This window comes from Centroberyx gerrardi, chromosome 17 (assembly GCF_048128805.1).
Source record: "Centroberyx gerrardi isolate f3 chromosome 17, fCenGer3.hap1.cur.20231027, whole genome shotgun sequence".
NCBI classification, from domain to species: domain Eukaryota; kingdom Metazoa; phylum Chordata; class Actinopteri; order Beryciformes; family Berycidae; genus Centroberyx; species Centroberyx gerrardi.
The window spans coordinates 16,495,856-16,507,315 of NC_136013.1; positions in this window are offsets into that span (position 1 = coordinate 16,495,856).

Consider the following 11,460-nt stretch of genomic DNA (forward strand, 5'->3'; position numbering starts at 1 on the left):
AGTAGTAAATAAAGCACTCTTAAAGTCACGCAGATATGTGTCGGCAAACTGCATTGTACCTCAGAGCAAGTATGGCATGTTTCCTTAAGGCTCGTTTGCATACGGTTGCTGTAACCAATCAGCAACTTTGTTTTCTTCCCGCCTTCCCAATCGCATATTCAGACACGTGGACGGGAAATTCCCCGTAGCACGAGACCGCTCTCACGGTAAACTAAACCTACTACTGTACTCAGCTGGCATTGCTCCTGTGTGCTGCAATCAGGAAGCATTAGCTTGCATGATGACCATACTTTGTATTTATAGAGAAAATGTAAAGGAGTGCAGGGTCACAGTCAAAGTGTCCATATGCTGCAAGGCATAAAGCCTCTATTTTCATCTGGCATTTAATAGTGATGAAGTCCCAGAATTAATGGAAGGGGTGTGGGAAAGTTTCTGTCATTGGCTACAGAGAATATAGGCTTTCTTCCACTTCCAGCTTGAGGTATAAAGACTGGATAGAAAATAATTGCAAATGTAGCCCAATTCACAAGTAAATAGTTGTCCAAGTCCATAGAATTCATTATCTGGACATCTGGAAATATATTTCACATATATGTCTTGCCTCTGCATCATTACTTCTAATCAACTTCAATGACAACACCTAACTACAAACCCAGTTTAAAAGTTCCTTCATTTTATGGGAGTCACAAAGCTAATAATCCAACCTGCCTGACGACCTCCTTGCCTTTGCGTGCCAGAGTTTAATCCAGTGGGTCCTGCACTGCTCGTTATGGATGGCAGGGCAGGGCAGGGCAGGTGCTGGTTGTTATGATCTGTTCCCCTCCCCTCAGGGGTATCACTGATCAATAAACACTCGGACAGCTGGAGCAGGGGGCGACCCTCTGCATTCTCTCACAGAGCACCATCACCCTGCCCCCCAACTCCTCTTTCTCTCTCCCTGCCCATCAACTGTGATGTCCCACCACTGAGCTGTGTGAGAAGTCACGGGTCCCCGGTTCCTCTGTCCACTCTGAATTGACTAGACCTCTTGGTTTGGACTTTGTCCCACCTGCGGCCTATCCAAGGAGGTGGAGATGCGCTGTGGAAGAGGGGATTGGTTTTCTGCCTCAGTGTGATATTGGAAACCTGATCACTCTTGCATGAGTGACCACTGAAAAAAACAAAGGCTCAGAGAAGTGGAAGCATTGATAGCAGCTTCCTTTTGTGCTGCAGCAAAACAAAGGTAGATCCTCCCACTTAACCAATAGTCAGGAAAAGAAAAAGCCTACTACCTACACCTGTAATTAGTAAAGAGTAAGTCAGAATCCTCTTTGGGACAGGTCATTGTCATAGACATAGCATTGAATGTCCTCATGCATTGTCAATTGTGAAAAGAAAAACAAAACTTGAGAGTGCATGTACTGAGAGGTGTGCACATATACTTATGCGCATATGTTGGTTGAGTCAGATAACCTTTTAATGGTAATTGGTTACTAAGCTTATGAGTGGTTTATTATTTGAAAGTCTTGTCAGCTGGTGAATGTTTACATGAGACTGTTTTCAATCTTAGGCCACTCTTTTTTTTCCTGTTGAGCCTGATGATTTCAGAAAGCTTAATACTTTCCATTCAGTTTATTGGAGAAGAAAAATAAACATGACAAAGGAGAAGCAAATGAAACACCTAAGTATACAATATTGATGATAGTACATACATCTTAAGAAAACAAACCTAGGCTATTTATTAACATACATTAGCCTGTGATGTATCAGGGTTGGAGAGTAGCTGCAGAAATCATTCAAGCCATCAGGCAGTCCTCAGAGAGTCACAAACACAGGCCTCTAGCTTAAATAATGAATATGGATAAATTCACGACAGCCCTTCCCACTATCTGGGAACATAAATTTTGTATTCAACACAGCGTTGACTTAACTAATTGAGCCGTGTCTATCAGTATGTGGATCAAGGCTTTGTTGTGTCACAAAGTCTTTGAAGTGTAAATACACTCACAAATTAGATTTGTGCACTTCATCCAGACAGAAGTATGGGATTTAATCAAATGAGGACAAGGGGAACAAAATGGGGTATTAAGCAAAAAAATATCTGTTACTGCCTCTCACTCTCCAGTGAAAAACAATACCATTATTGACTTGTATACTATTGTGAAGGGTGAGTGTTCATAAACAAGTTCCCATAGACGCCTGAGAACCCTGGGAGAGGCAAGGCAGGCAGGCATCAGTTTATGTTGCATCAGAAAGCTGTTTCTGAAGGGCTGAAAGCGATGCATGCGCACCCACACACACACACACACACACACACACACACACACACACACACACACAGACAGACATACACTCACGCACGCACCCACAAACGCACATGGCTGCACAATCACATGCCCCACTTCCTCAGTAACCTCAAAAGCCCATCCTCCCTCTTGATATCTCATTCTCGCCCTTAACTACGCACGCATATACGCACATGCAGGCATGCACGCATACACACACACACACACACACACACACACACACACACACAGTTTCCCACCAAAACATTGTCAGCATGTGAATCCTGCCTGGAAACTGGAAAGGGGGGATTTCATGTGCTCCAATTGGACGTGTTCCATGGCAACCGCGTCCTGACTGCCGGCCAGTCAGATGAGGCATGTGCGGCACCCTGACCCAATGGTAGAGACCATGCTGGAGCAGACCCAGTGACCTGGTAACAAAAGGGGGCTTGTTTCCCTGAACTCTGCGGCGCTCCTCTTGTCACCTTGACCTCATGTGATTGGCTCAAGGAAGCCCCGGAGACACCCAATAATCTCTTTCCTACTCTCTGAAACTTGACTAACTCATTTTGCCATCCGCCTTTTTACATTCATTCATGCAGTATTTTGGGGATTTCTCCCTGAAATTCTAGCTCATCAAAACAGTTCATGATGGTGTCATCTGGGTGACATGGCCAAGCAAACAGAGTGTCAACAAAATCAGATCAGGATCAGAAGAGAATGGGAGATGACAACATCTGAAGCTATGAGACTGTATTGTGCGTGTGCATGCACATACACATTTATCCATGCAGGCTCTATGTGTAAGCCTCCTGCGGGATTAGCCTTAGGTTTGTTATCATGCCATCAAACTGATCTGTTGTTTTTGTTAAGCTAAATGACCTGGAGACATTCATGCAATAATTTCGTTTTTTTCTTTACTCTTTAAAGCAATAAACAAAATATATTATATATTTGTATCCCCTGATGAGGAATTTGTAGGCATATATATATATTTCATGATGTCCATACAGTGATAACTGTATTGCTCATGTGACTTTGCATTCATTATGGGTGTGAAAACAAGCACAAGGCAGAGAGGGTCTTTGACGACTTGTTTTGTGTAAAACAAAGGTTGACTGATTCTGTCCATTAAAAAGTATGGAACAAATGTTCAAGGTTTCTATTCACCACATGTATTACATTTTGGAATTATGCATGTATACTTTAATGTGGGAATACTTTTTTATTTCTGCAGGGTGTGTACAATATGGTGATTCCACATCTTTGTTACTGATTTGCATCCATTACCTCAAGTCACACTCAGAAGTGACAGCCGGAGGGAAAAGAAGCCCGATGGAAAAAGTTTGTCTGTCAGTCTTTTTGTCTGTCTATTTTTCTATCTGTCAGTCTCCAAATCCTCACAGGTCCTCTCAGGTGAAGACAGAGTGAATAATGTAGCAGGCGTGGGGAGGTGGAGTGGGGTAATTTTGTGTCTGACCCCAGCCTCTTTCAGAAATGGTGAAGGTGAGGAGGACGCCCTGGTTATTAAGCAATGACACCCGATCTGGGCCCAGTAACTGAGAGCACAGACACAAATGGCCACCTTTTCACTCCTGTCTGGTAATCATACATGCCCGTCTGGTTGCAGACTACTCCGGCCAAGCCTCACACTCTTCTAAAGTGCCTCCCTATCAAAAGGCCTTTGTTCCATCGGTGAAGTAATTGTTCTGAGTTTGAACTCTGCTCCCTAAAGGGCTACTGCAGGGGATTGCTCCACACATAACAAAACCTCACTCTCTCAAGATGCATTTATATAGAAATGGCCATGTATTTTTTCACCATGAAGGCTGACTTAAGCTAGCTGCATGCATTGTGTTTTAGGTTCTTTTAGCCAATAAGGTCATCACATCACATCACAGTAACTTACTGTAAGGAGAACCCCCCTTCTCAATGTTCCAGCTAATCTGGATGATGTCTGAATTTCCTCTTAAACATTACTTAATGTGTGTGTCATTCTGGGTGGAAATCATTTACGTCACTTAAGACACAATCCAGTTGATTTAATTCTGCTTTTTCCCCCCTTTTTTTTTTGCTTGGCATTGAATGTGGGTATCATTATCAATCCTGTCTTATAGAAACCTCCTGTTTTATTAGGGACTTATTTGTGTTTGTTATGGGAATTCACTATTGTTTGACTGTTTGACCTTTGAAACCTGCTGGCTGACCCCTGCAATGACATTAATGACAGTAACCACAGCAAGACATTCACCATGTCTGCACACATCTATAAACTAGGCTGTTTATTTCATACTTCCATCCATTCCAACACATGAAGGCTCTCTGTGCTCTGCTCCTCTGTGGGCGAAGAAGTAAAATTGAGACTTGAGAAGTATTGTGGCATGTCGAACCGCTCTACATACACTGAACCTTTGCTGACCTGACCACCAATTGAACTTCACTGGAGGCAATTGCTGCCCTCGTGTAGCGCAGCCCTGCATGACATATTCTACCTCATATTATAGCTCAGGCACATTCAAGTCCAGCAATTCTCAGACTCCAGGTGATGCTTTCATGTGAAGTGAGGAGAATCAATTGAAGCACCAAGGCTATCTTCCTGATAGTTCGCTGAGGTTCCTCCTGATATTTTGCCCATCGGCTATAGGGAGGCTTGAAAACTCTAGGCATCACTTAATGAGACTGACTGGCGTGTCGGGCTGTTTTGCTCCCCATGTGAGGATTTTAGAGCGCCTGTGTGGCAATGGCAGCACCACGCATACACGAGCACAAACTTGCACACCCGCGCGCACACAAACAGCGGATAACATTGGATAACTGCGTGGGAGAGCTGACCAGTTATCCAGCCCTGACAAAGGCACCCTGTTTAATCTGCTCCACACATTAAAGGCACGGCACCTCAAAGCGGGCATGTCCTAACAGCTGTACACATGACTCTGTCTCTCTCTCTGAAGTGAGGCAGCACAGCGGTGTCCGCAGCCTTGCAGCAGAGAGGCAGAGGATGAAGACCCGGAGACCACTCTCCGTGAATGAGTCAATCTCACACCAGGGTTATGACAATACAAAGAGCCCTCAAAACCCGACGCAGCCCTTGTAGCGCGCACAAAGGGCTTTTCTCTCCACCATTAAAGGCGTCACACTGGCCCTTCAAAGCTTTGAAATGCTGATATTGTTTTCTACAGGGTTTTCGTCATGCTTTCAACATGAAATCCCCAGAGGTGTTCATGGAAATGAGATCAAATAAATGTAACAAAAGACTTAATATTTAATCATTGTTGATCATTAAACAGCAATTTAGATATAGTCGATTGCAATCAGCACTGCGGCTTTAAAACAGTACTGAACCTCCGCAGTTATATAGGGGTTTATTTATTAGGGACTTAATTAACTGCGGATGGCTTAGAGGCGGCCTGCTGCGTGGAGGTCCAGCTAAGAAGCCTGCCAGCGCTGGGTGGAAAAGCACCATTAATGGCATCTATCATCAGCTACTAATTATGCTGCCTGTGGGCCCGGCTGGATCCGGTTTCAGCTTTGGGCTCCAGCCACCAAACACTTAGCATTCATATTTAATCACACCTCATTATCCGCCAACAATGTAGGAAGGAGACAGAGACCTTACCTGATATGCCAGACAGACATGGTCGACACACAGACAGAAAAGAAAATCTCACACACACACAAACCGTCACCTGCAAACACAAACAGCAGCAACACATAAGCTCACCCCTCGATGGGCGCTGGGGAGGGGTCTCAAAAGTCGAGCCTGAAGTGACTCAACCCCTTTGATGTGAAGAAGTGCCCCAATTTTTGTGCTTTCTCAGCAAGTTGGTCCTTTCATGCGAGATCCTTTGGTTTGAGTATTTTCTGGTTCAAAGAGCAGCAAAAGCAAAGGGAGGCTAATCCTTTATCCACACAACAACTGCAGGTTTGTTGCTGGGTTATCAGCTTAGAGTCATCATGATGTCACACTCCTCAAGTGTAAGTAGTCTGATGTTGGACATCAAATATGACTTTAGTCTGCTCAGGCCACCTGTCCTTGTTATTGTAGCTGGAGTAATAGAATATACTGAGTCATGCACTTTGCTTATCGCGCAATGGAGACAGCCTCATGATAAGTAACCAGCATCAGTTTTTTCCTTTGATTAGGCTCTGTGTGTGCTAGTTATTCGTGTGTGCTTTATTTGCCTGTATTTGTACAGTGAGAGTTCGCCGAGGGCCAGCTGGAGAGCTCCAGCACTCTGCCAGAATCTCTCTGATGTGCTTCAGCAAGTCCTTTCAAGACCCGGTCTGAGCAATTTGTACTTACACCGGCGCGGATAATTATCCAGCGCTTGTTCGTCCAGTTCTAGGACTCCAGCCAGCTGAAACCTGAGATGCTCCTGAAAGATGCAGGAGCTATTAAACAAAAAACACTGCAATATCCCCTTTCTTCAAGCTGCGAATCAACACATAAAACCAATCCCTCTGGAGTGATTTATCCCTTTATGCTTTTATGAATCTGGGAATGCAAATCAAACTGTGACACTAATTATCGCATACCCAGACAAAGAGCACTGAAAGTTTAAAATTCCTCTACACAGATTTGATATTTACAATAATTTGGTGAGATTGTTGGATCCTTCGTGATTATTGATGGTGGAAATTGCATGAATATCCAGTGTATTACAAAGATACAATATTTTCATTGGCATCTATGATCTTTGTACCTCATTCATATGTTGTTTGTTGAGTCACAGAGTCTTCCTCTTGTCACGTTGTATGACACATGGGACACATGACACATAAAGCCACATCGAATGTCCCAATGTCCACGGCTTTATGCAATCTTTAGGGTTCACTGTAGTTAGTTCAACGCCTAAACCGGGCTGTAGAAGTGTAAACAACACATTTAAGAGTCATTTGACCCTGTGTGGGGACAGGTAATCAGAGTGTGACCTCAGACACTGCCGTCTCCCATTTCTCATCACAGACAGGAGGCCAAGAGAGAGGCCAGAGAAAGTCATCAACAGGCACGTACACCTGCCCCTCACCTGTCCCAGGCATGCTCAAATAAACATACACACATACAGTATATACACACACAGTTACCATAGTATGACAACAAATACTGTAGGCATGCATATGGTTATAATCCTCTTTCATCTGATCCTAGCCTCTTCTTCTCTATTCATCTCCACCAGTTGTAAATAATAGTTATATCATCATGGCCAAAATCAAAATGAAACTGGTGATGAAAACAATGTAAGCTACTATAATGGAATATGCTGAAGGTGTCACAAGGTATAACCCTGAATTATTCATTCAAGAAAAGCAGCCTGATAGAAAATCAATCATTCAATCCTGATCTGATACACAGTCTGCTGAAATATTAGCTGTGGAGCCACATCATATATCAGCCCATGAATGCTCCTTAATGTATATTTCATTAAATATTTACACTCTCGTCGGGATCCGAAAGTGTGTCAAGTATGTGTGCCTATGGGTCTGTGCGTAGAGGAAGGTGTGTGTGTCTGTGTGTGTGTGTGTGTGTGTGTGTGTGTGTGGGGTGTGGTCAGTCCGTCCACTGTCTGGCCCGGGTCTGGAGGGCTGACGGCCTGTCATCGGGGCAGCCAGTAGACAGGAGGGGTCACATGGGTGTAGTGACCTCCAGGCAGCGTTACGTGAACCCCCTCATGGACCGCGATGAAGTCAGATTGCCTAATCCGCGGAAAACAAAAGTGCTGTCAGTCAGTCTGGACAAGTCATCGGCAGCAGCGGCGGCAGCAACAGCCTGGGAGAATTCCAGCAGGCCGGCCCTCAGCGCACATGTAGCGGTCCACTTATGGGATATTGATGATGGAAAGACGCCCGGCTTTTACACTGCTGCTAATGGCCTCTAAGTGTTCACCGCTAAAAATGGACTATGTATTTTCATAGGTGGCCATTATGTTTTCAGTTAAATAGACTATGCTCATTATGATTGCGCTCCATGTTTTATTCTAAGTGCTTCTGACGATTGGTCTCCGAGTGTCAAATAACAATCAATGCCCGGCCTTCGAATCAACAACTGCATATGGGATTTAAATGTATGAAATGTATTTGGGTGGGAGAGAATAAACAAGGGAGCTAAGAAGGCTGGTGTTTGCCAATATGGATGGATTATATAAATCTCCTGAAATTATTATCCCCCTCACGTGTAGTGGGATAGAGCTTATCATTCTCGAAACACTACTGAGCATTTATGCTGTAATTCACACTTGAGGTAATCAGCTTTTATCCCGCTGCCCACGTGTATGACTAATATGCTTTGTTTTCTGTTTTTTGTTGCTGCAGTATGATAACTAACCAATCCCAGTGCTAATTCCAAGGCAAGTTATATCCTTTATGGACATTCTTCAGCATTTCCAATCCACAGCTCTGGAAAAATACCATATAAATGTAATGGACAGGACAAAAAAACCTTTGCTTCTAGTAATTTTTACTCTGTTTACATACTGTACATAGTTGTTTGTTAGTCAGCTGGCGATAAGCATCTCCAGTGAACCATAATGAGCATTATGGATGAGATCATCGTCCGCTGTAATGTACAGCCAGAGCACGGGACCTGACAGATAATGGAGAGAAGCCATGCCATGCCTTCTCCGGGAAATATATAGCAGCAACAACTTCTTCTGGTGGAACCCTCTTTGGCGGCGTGCCTTCCTGCTGAACACATCCTCCACTTCAGATGATGTCATTTTGTCGGCCTCTTTGTTTCTCTTTGCGAATATTTAACCCAGATAAGCAGCGCTCAAGCACAGGATGGACCAAAGAAGAGACAGAAGGATGCGAGGAAGACGGACGAATGATAGAGAGAGAGAGAGAGAGAGAGAGAGAGAGAGAGAGAGAGTTTGACCAGTTCTTGACCACATTCCAGGAGTATGAGGTGACCGGGTGTTGACTGCCCCAAGAGGAATCCCTTTGATAGCGCTCCTATCTTCCCAGCGATCAATACATAGCACTGTGCTGATAAAAGAACACAGCTCACTTCAAAGCGCACGCCTGCCATGATGAGGGGGGATAAGTAATAAAATGTCAATTATTAATCGAGGTTGAAGGGTCCCCTTTCAAGTGGGAGAGAAATTAGATAATGAAAATCAAACAGAGTCTGCTGTCCACGAATAACATCCTCAAGGTATTAAAATCCCCTTTAAATTCTTACACTTTTCAAGCCACTTTTCATGTTAAAAAAAAAAAAGCCATTGTCTTATTTAACCACATTTGAGACAACAAGCCGTTGTGCTGCTTACCACTATGAAATCTATAGGTTGTTTTGAATAGATGCATTCATGCATCAATAATAACCGTTACTGGGCGTGTTGAGTGGAGATTATTACTTCGTAGAAAGGTCATATGCATAAACCTCCTGCAACTTTCATTGAACCTGTAACCCTCACCCCCACATAACCCCGACATCTGTCCCACCAAGATATGGATGCACAGATCCATAACGTGCATTCTTACGCACCTGAACTCTACACACCTCGCTGTGGCTCTCGATCAATAGCTTCCCCCTGGACTCCTGGCTTTGTTCTTTGATGTTTTGGCTTTCACCGAGTCGGGTGGCCAGCGAAGTTGTTTGGGTTGGCTTCAGCTGGAGTTCACTTGTGAAATCCATGTCTTTTGATTTGTCTTGTCAAAAGCTATGATTTATTGATCGGCGTGCCTGTGATAATCAGGCAGAAAAGAGAGGTCGGCAGTGCACTTAAGACCTCTCCACTCGTATCAGAGAACGTATAGCTTCATGGTATATCGCTGTGTGTGGCTGGAATGTTAAATATTCATGGCAAAAGACACTTCAACATATGGATTAACATGCATATTTTATGTTGACGGTCCCATATGGCAGACATATTGCAACAATAGGCTTTGCAATGAAAGCATCTCCTGAATCCTCTCTCTTCTTGCCCTTTCACTTTGCCCATAGGCAACTGCTTGCCGTCTCCTCCCTGCTGCAGTAAGGAACACCGGCGCATCACAGCCACTAATGAACCTGTGTGAGCGTTTCTGGGTCATTCTTTCCCGCGAAGTTCACATGAAAGCAGCTTTATTGATTTCTCAAACCAGGCAAATGTGCTGTGAAGTTTTCTCTCTACTCCCACCTCAAGCCTTCTACCCCCTACCTCTGCTGGCAGAGAAGTGTGCGCGCTCGATGGAGGGTCATGTTTGTTTATTTTCATCCCACTGGTCAGAGGAATTAGTCTCTAAAACACCATTGTTTTGTTCGCCCCTGTCACTTTGGTGAGGATTGCTTTGTAAACTCTTCGACCTTTCCCTTTGAATATTAATTCCCCTTTCCTGGGGAGCTTAACTATACATAAAGGAGAGCTAAATATAGGGCTACACAAACATAAATTAACAGCTAACAATCTTTGACAAGTGTCTGAACTTAAAAGGAAAATGCAGCGAAGTAAAGCCCAGAGGACAAGAAAATCCCCATTGCTGTATTTAATAAATAACTACATACATAAAGTATATTAAAAAACTGTGGGATTCATGCAGTAATGTACAACATATTTAAAGCCTATATTAGTTGGTAAAAGAATCAGAAATGTTGTAAGTTGTAAAGGAGAGGTCATGGGGCCAGTGGCTCAGTGGGGGTCATGGGCTCTCCCTCGTCCCACTGGCTGCCTAATCTGCTCCTTTGAAAGGCTAATGCGCTGACTCTGGGAGTCTCCAGCACTCAGCAGGAGGCTCCTGGCCACCTGCAGCTGAGGACAGCCCAAGAATGATCACATCACCTTTAACAAAGGGGCCTCTTTAAGGTCAAGCTGGGATGGCTATTTCTGTCCCCTACATCACAGTAGCAGCCTGCACCCCCTAGCCTCTTTACAGCGGTTCCGCCATGGCCTTAAATTCCAAAAAGGGTGGAAACACACTAAAATATTTTGACAAGATTTAGCTCCAAAGAAACAAAAAAAATCTAGTTTTCCTGAAGTAGTCTAGAAAACTACTCGCAAAGAAAATGATCACTTAGCTTATCATGTTGAGACTAATGAACTTACTGCATATTAGCATTATATTAAGTTTAGGAATTTCTCAGCGTTTACTTGCAATTGCGATGACGTCCTTCGGTAGGAATTCATTAGATATTTTGTGAATGTGCGTGCTGGCAGTGGGTGCTGGTGCCCCTAATGGCCACAGTATACTTGCTGCAGAAAATAAATGTGGAAAGGTTTGT